The sequence below is a fragment of the Aphelocoma coerulescens genome, chromosome 1, assembly GCF_041296385.1.
Source record: "Aphelocoma coerulescens isolate FSJ_1873_10779 chromosome 1, UR_Acoe_1.0, whole genome shotgun sequence".
NCBI lineage: Eukaryota > Metazoa > Chordata > Aves > Passeriformes > Corvidae > Aphelocoma > Aphelocoma coerulescens.
The window spans coordinates 872,797-879,375 of record NC_091013.1 but is presented as its reverse complement, the minus strand read 5'-3'; the positions used below and the strand labels follow the sequence as shown (position 1 = coordinate 879,375).

Genomic DNA, 6,579 nt, shown 5'->3' with positions numbered 1-6,579 from the left:
CAAACACGCGGGAAAAGGAAAATAAGGCTAAATAATAAAATGTTTCACTGTGGAGGAAAAAAAAACCTGGGAAAGTGTTAAGAGTCCTCCCTTTGGTCTCCTCGGCGCTGGGGCTTGGGCCAGGGCCAGGCCCTCTGTGCCCGATGGAAAGTCCTCCCGATGTGCTCTGAGGTTGAAAAAAACAGTCCAGTATAAAAGGGAGAAAATCCGGAATTCCAGAGAAGGAAAAACAAAGTCCAACTCTCAGTCTCTCTCTCTCTCCGGAGAACAAGAAGCTGAAACAACTGGCCAAAAGCTGACTGGAAAGCAGCAAGCCGGGTGCTTCCTCGCTCTCCTCCCGCAGCTGAAAAAAAAACCTGCTATCTCTGTGTGACCTTGAACAAGCTGCAAACTGCCCTGAAAAAGTTTTGCTCAGTTTTTTCCTTCCCCCTCTCAGGCTCAGTTTAGAGGCACAGAAAGGCACAACAATTAATTTTGGGCATAGGCAGCGATATGGGATACACATCATAAAGTCACCCCAAGACACAGTGACATTTAGGTAGAACCACAGAATTCCAGAAGGTTTGGGCTGGGGGGGACCTTAAATCCCAGTGCCACCCCTGCCATGGCAGGGACACCTCCCACTGTCCCACGCTGCTCCAAGCCCCAATGTCCAGCCTGGCCTTGGGCACTGCCAGGGATCCAGGGGCAGCCCCAGCTGCTCTGGGCACCCTGTGCCAGGGCCTGCCCACCCTCCCAGGGAACAATTCCTGCCCAACATCCCATCTAACCCTGTGCTCCTGCAGTTCAAGACCACTGTCCCTGGTCCTGTTGCTTTCTGCCCATATAAAGTCCCTCTCCCTCCTTTTTTTTGCCCCTTTAGGCCCTGCAAGGGGCTCTGAGCTCTCCCTGGATCCTTCTCTTCCCCAGGTGAACACCCCCAGCTCTCCCAGCCTGGCTCCAGAGGGGCTCCAGCCCTGGAGCAGCTCCGTGGCTCCTCTGGATGAGGATCCCTCGTGGATGCAGTTTTTGGTGGGGGAGTTTTCAGGGGGATGTGTAGGAGATGAAAACAGATTACTTTAAGGAACATCCGAAGGCACCTTCTCTGATTGAACACTGGTGCTGGCAACAGAAAATTCACACTCCCAGTGCCACCCCAGCAGCAGCAGCAGCACCCCAAAGCCTGTCCCCAGGGGCCACATCCAGACTCCTCCTGAGCACTCCCAGAGACAGTGACTGCACCACTCCCTGGGCAGCTCATCCCAAGGCCTCACCACTCTGGCAGGGAAAAATTGTTTCCAATCTCCAACCTGAGCCTCCCCTGTGAGAAAGTGAGGGATGAGGGAAAGTGGCCACAGCAGAAAAGTGAAGAAGCTTCTAGGAGGCCACCAAGGGCCTTGCAAAAAACCCCAACCCCCAAAAAGGGCATTTTGCTGGGAAGGAGTGAAAAGAAATTGCCTGTGACTCAGTGAAGGAGCTCGGCAGAAGTGAGAGGAGGTGAACAGTGCTGCTTTTATAAACAAGTCCAGACTAGGGAGGGAGGCAGGCAGGGGAAGGAAGAGTTTTTCCAGTTGAGAGGAGCCACCCCAGAGCTGCAGGGATGTGCCAGCCCCGGCTGGGGCTGGGGGCCTGGGCTGTGAGAGGGGCAGCTGGCACGGGATCCCATTTGTACATTTACAGCCTTAGTGCCAACACAAGCTAAAAGCCACTGTAAATGTATCCTCCTTCCCGTGGGGAAGGACCCCAGACTGCCCACGAGCTCCAGATTGTTCAGCTTTCCACGTATGGGATTTCCTGGCTGTGTTTCAGCTGCAGGGATGCAGTGGAATCGCTTTTGCAGACGCTTTTAATGGCTCTGGTTTTTTATTTGCTCTTACCCGGTCAGCAGATGGAGCTCAGGTACCAACACAGGTGTGCCAGGAACCCCCTCTACCTTTCCCCAAAAATGCCTGGATGGAAAGAAATCCACCACTGAAGGAAGGAGAAATTAAGCTCCTGAAAGCCAAGCAGAGCTGCCACTGCCACCGTTGTGTTGAGAAAATGCTTTGCTTTTGCTGCCTCAGGGAAAAGGCATCACCAAGGCAACAGGGCTGGATTTGGTACTGATGATGGGATTTCTGGGATCTCTCCCAGAAACTGCAGGAAAGAGAAAACTAAAAATAATAATAATAATAGAACTAATTTTAAAATACAGGATTTTCCAAGTGCCTCCATGAGAAAATCGTGCTCCAGCCCATGTTTCTTTTGTTCTCTGCCACATGAACCACACCATGAGTTGCTTTTATTGAGGTCTAATTGCAAATCACAGGAATTTTGCACTTACTGTGGTGCTGGGATGGTTCAACATCACTGAATAAACACCCACGGGCTGTACCTCTCTCTATTAAATCAGGATTTCCTGGTGTTTCAGTTGTTTCCTGTGCAAAGGAAAGAAGAAAAACAAAACAAGCCAGCAGCTGCTGTCCAGTGATTTCCAGATCTTTTGGATTCTGTTGTAAAATCAAACCACAAATTTTTCAAGTTTGCCAAAACATTTCCAAGAAGCCAAATTAACTAATTTTCCCTGGCTGCCCACAATGTCACGTGGGGTTTTAGGGGAATGTTAATTATAATACAATGACAGCTTTAAGGGTTGAGTGGTTTTTGTGATGGGGAAACAAGACAGGAATTATCACCTGTGATGAAAACTAGAATTTCCTAAGGCCACCACTCCTCTCAGGTAAGTCCTGCCATAAAAGCTGCAGGTAATTTTGCTTATATTCCTAGAAATGTATTTAAAATAGTCCATGATCAATCACTACAGCAAGTTTTAGGGGAAATTCAGATTATCTGGCACAGGCAGCAATAGCAAATAATTCTCTTTGCCCAAAAGTGGCACTTTGGATGCTCTGGGATTCCTAAAGCACATCCCTGCCCTTCTTCCTTGGGTGCTGCAGAGAGGGAAATTTGGGGGAAGGGAAGGTGGGAATTTAGGGAATGGAATTGCAGTATCAGAGAATTTTCATTTTGTTCTGCTGCATTGTGGCCAGATGGGTTAAACCCATCTGTCAGGAACATTCCAGGCTTCAGAGAGCCATGGGATGGTTTGGGTTGGAGGGACCTTACAGCCCACCCAGTGCCAGCCCTGCCATGGCAGGGACACCTCCCACTGTCCCAGGCTGCTCCAAGCCCCAATGTCCAGCCTGGCCTTGGGCACTGCCAGGGCTGGGAAGACTCCAGCAGCTCCTCTGGGCACCCTGGGCTTTTCACTCACAGGGAAGAAGTGTTCCCAGATGTTCCAGGGAAGCTCCTGTGCCCCGTTTGTGCCCCCAGCCCTGGCACTGGGCACGCTGGACGGAGCCTGGCCCTGTCCCTTCGCCCCTCCCTGCAGTGTCCCTGGGCATGGATGAGACCCTGGAGCCTTCCTGCAGTCCCAGCTCTCCCAGCCCTTCCCCACAGGAGACGTTCCCCTCCTTTCACCCTCCCTGTGCCGTTCCCTGGTGGCTCCGGGCTGTCCAAGGCTCCTGCTCTGGACACGGAGCTCCAGCCGTGGCCCCGCAGAGCTGAGGGAGGGGGATCACGGAGGGGAAGGTGAATGTGCCCCAGAGTTGCCTACATTCCCCATTCACACGGAATTACCCATCCCCAGGGGCTCCTGATCTCATCCCGGGGGAATCGCCAGCAGCAGAGCCGCGGAGCCGTGGGAGGAACCAGGGCGGAGCGCCCGGCCCCGCTCCTGCGCCTCCCCTCCCGCAGGACACCGAGCTCCAGCAGAGCGAGCAGGAATCGCATCCTCGGGCAGCCCCAGCAGCGCAGAACTCACAAATGCAGCGGGCACGGCCACACACCCTGCTCCATTCCCCTTCTGCAAAGCCTCCCCGCAAAAGCACCCGAATCCCACACGGATTCCCCACCCGGGAATTCTCTGCTACCAGTTACTCTCTGTTTCTCACCTGGGTCAAGGATATGGCTCTGAAATAATACTAAAAACTAACAACAAAGAAATAAAACCGAATCAATTCTAAATAAATAAAAATAATATAAAAACCAAAACCTAATCAATTATAGACAAATAAAACCTAATAATAAATAAATAAAACCTAACCAATTATAAACAAATAAAACCTAATAAAGAAATAAATAAAGCCTAATCAATTATAAATAAATAAAACCTAATAATAAATAAAACCTAATCAATTATAAACAAATAAAACCTAATAAAGAAATAAATAAAGCCTAATCAATTATAAATAAATAAAACCTAATAATAAAACCTAATAAATTCAAAATAAATAAAACATAATAAATAAAACCTAAAAAATTATAAATTACGAAATCACTCCTAAAAATAAGTAAACAAGCCCTAATCAATTCTAAAAAAATAAACAAATAAAACCTAATAATAAATAAATCCTAATCAATTACAAAGAAATAAATAACCCCTCTAATAATAAATAAATAAAACCAAATCAATTCTAAATAAATAAAACTTAATAATATAGAAAACAAAACCTAATCAATTATAGACAAACAAATAAAACCTAATAAAGAAATAAATAAAACCTACCCAATTATAAACAAATAAAACCTAATAAAGAAATAAATAAAGCCTAATCAATTATAAAACAAATAAATAAAACCTAATAATAAATAAATAAACCCTAACCAATTATAAACAAATAAAACCTAATAAAGAAATAAATAAACCCTAATCAATTATAAATAAATAAATAAAACCTAATAGTAAATAAAACCTAATCAATTCAAAATAAATAAAACGTAATAAATAAAACCTAAAAATTTATAAATTAAGAAATCATTCCTAAAAGTAAGTAAACAATCCCTAATCAATTCTAAAAAAATAAACAAGTAAAACCTAAAAAAGAAATAAATAAATTACATACATTTACAAATAAAGAAATAATAAATTACAAAGAAATAAGTAACCCCTCAAATAATAAATAAATAAACCCAAATAAATTCTAAATAAATAAAGCCTAATCAATTACAAATACATAAAACCGAATAACAAATAAAACCCAATAAATTCTAAACAAACCAAGCCTAGTGATAAATAAAGCCCAAGCAATTCGAACTAAATCCCCACCGTAACTAAGCCCAGCTGAAGTACAAAGAAACAAACAAGTGGCAGTGTCAGAGCCGGGCCCAGAGCCCATCCAAAGGCAGGAGCGGCAGGGAAGTCCCAGCCACGGGACCGCCCGCGGACCTTGGAGCGCTCGCAGCCCCCGGTGCCCCACACCGAACTCCTGCCCCGGGGGCTGGAGGCTGACACCGAACGCACCCCACAACACCGGCACGGGTGGAGCGTTTCTGGCTTCAGGAACGCCCAGTCTGAGGAACGTCCCTGCTCTTTGCAGCGTCCACAGGGGAAACTCAACTCCAGGCAGGGCATTTGTTGGGAAATAGAATTATTGGGATCAATAAAAGAACTGTGCAAGCAATAGGCCTGGAAGTTCTTAGGCTTGTGTGTGAGAGAGACACTTTCCATGGGAAAGTCCCTGTGTGAAGGAAACAAACAGGCCTGAGAAAAACCAGGGAGTGAAGAACTTGCAGCTGTGCTATCCGGGAGTGAACAAGGGAGGTGAGCACAAAATTCTTTTGATCATAACAAGACTGTGGAAAACTGCCAATGTAGGTCCAATTATGTAGAAATAGAAATGTGTCTTGGTAAGCTTTAAACCACTTAGGAGCTAACAAGCTGGGATACTATATAAGTGCCTTTGGACTGCTAATAAATGGAGTTCATTTATCAACCTTATTGGTTTGGATTCTCTTTCTCGCTCCCCCCGCTGGGATCCGGGCTCCACGTGGCTTCCAACAGGCATCGGGCACGAATCCAGCGAAGAGATCCCAGAACTGCGGCATCGCTCAGGCTGCGAAAGAGCTCCGAGCTCATCTTGTAGGGAATATTTTGAACAAGGAAAAGGAAATCGTCTCCAGGGCCACATTCCTCAGAAAGACCTTGGAACTGAACAAACCCATTTCAACAAAGTTCCTTTATACTCCGTGATAAACAGTTCTGTGAACTGGAAAAGGTCGGTCAAATCCTTTTTCCAGTATTTCTGGATACACCTGAAAAATCAGAGTGAGGCTGACTTAGGTATTGAGGACCTTAATTTTCCGGTTTAAATATGAGTTATTAAAATATTAATTAAACATTATTATTAAAATATTCATATTAGATATTTAAAGACCCATTGAATCAAGGAGCTTTTCCATCTCACAGTTCTGGTTTTGCTCCTTCTGGCCGCACTGGGAAGAGCTGATACAAGATTTTCTACAAGCCCACTTAGAGCAAAAAATATAATAACAACAATAAATATCCATTCATTAGCATCTATGTGGTTCTGCATTCCAGAGGAAAATGTGGACTGCCTATGAATCATCCTGCCTCTTTCAGAAACATTCACTGGGTGCCTTGCTTCAAAGCTGGCAGAGAAATCCTTCCCATGAATTAACTTTTGCCCAAATCATGCCCCCCTCCCAAGACAGCCTTCATTCAATTTACAGGTGATATAATTTATATGTGATATTCCATGATATCCCTCACGTTGGGTTTTTCAGGAAAGACAACTCCTGGAAACTTCCCAAATATCCACA

The 6,579-nt window shown here is 45.3% G+C and overlaps 1 long non-coding RNA gene across 1 annotated transcript; it reads right to left on the bottom strand.

The window, feature by feature from the left end:
* Positions 1–213: 213 nt before the first annotated feature.
* On the bottom strand, positions 214–3,663 carry LOC138117605 (uncharacterized). Its single transcript, XR_011154733.1, has 3 exons — positions 3,598–3,663; positions 2,303–2,396; positions 214–343 (listed from the first exon to the last, which is right to left on the bottom strand). It is a non-coding gene; the product is annotated as an uncharacterized lncRNA (long non-coding RNA).
* Between the last annotated feature and the right edge of the window lie 2,916 nt (positions 3,664–6,579).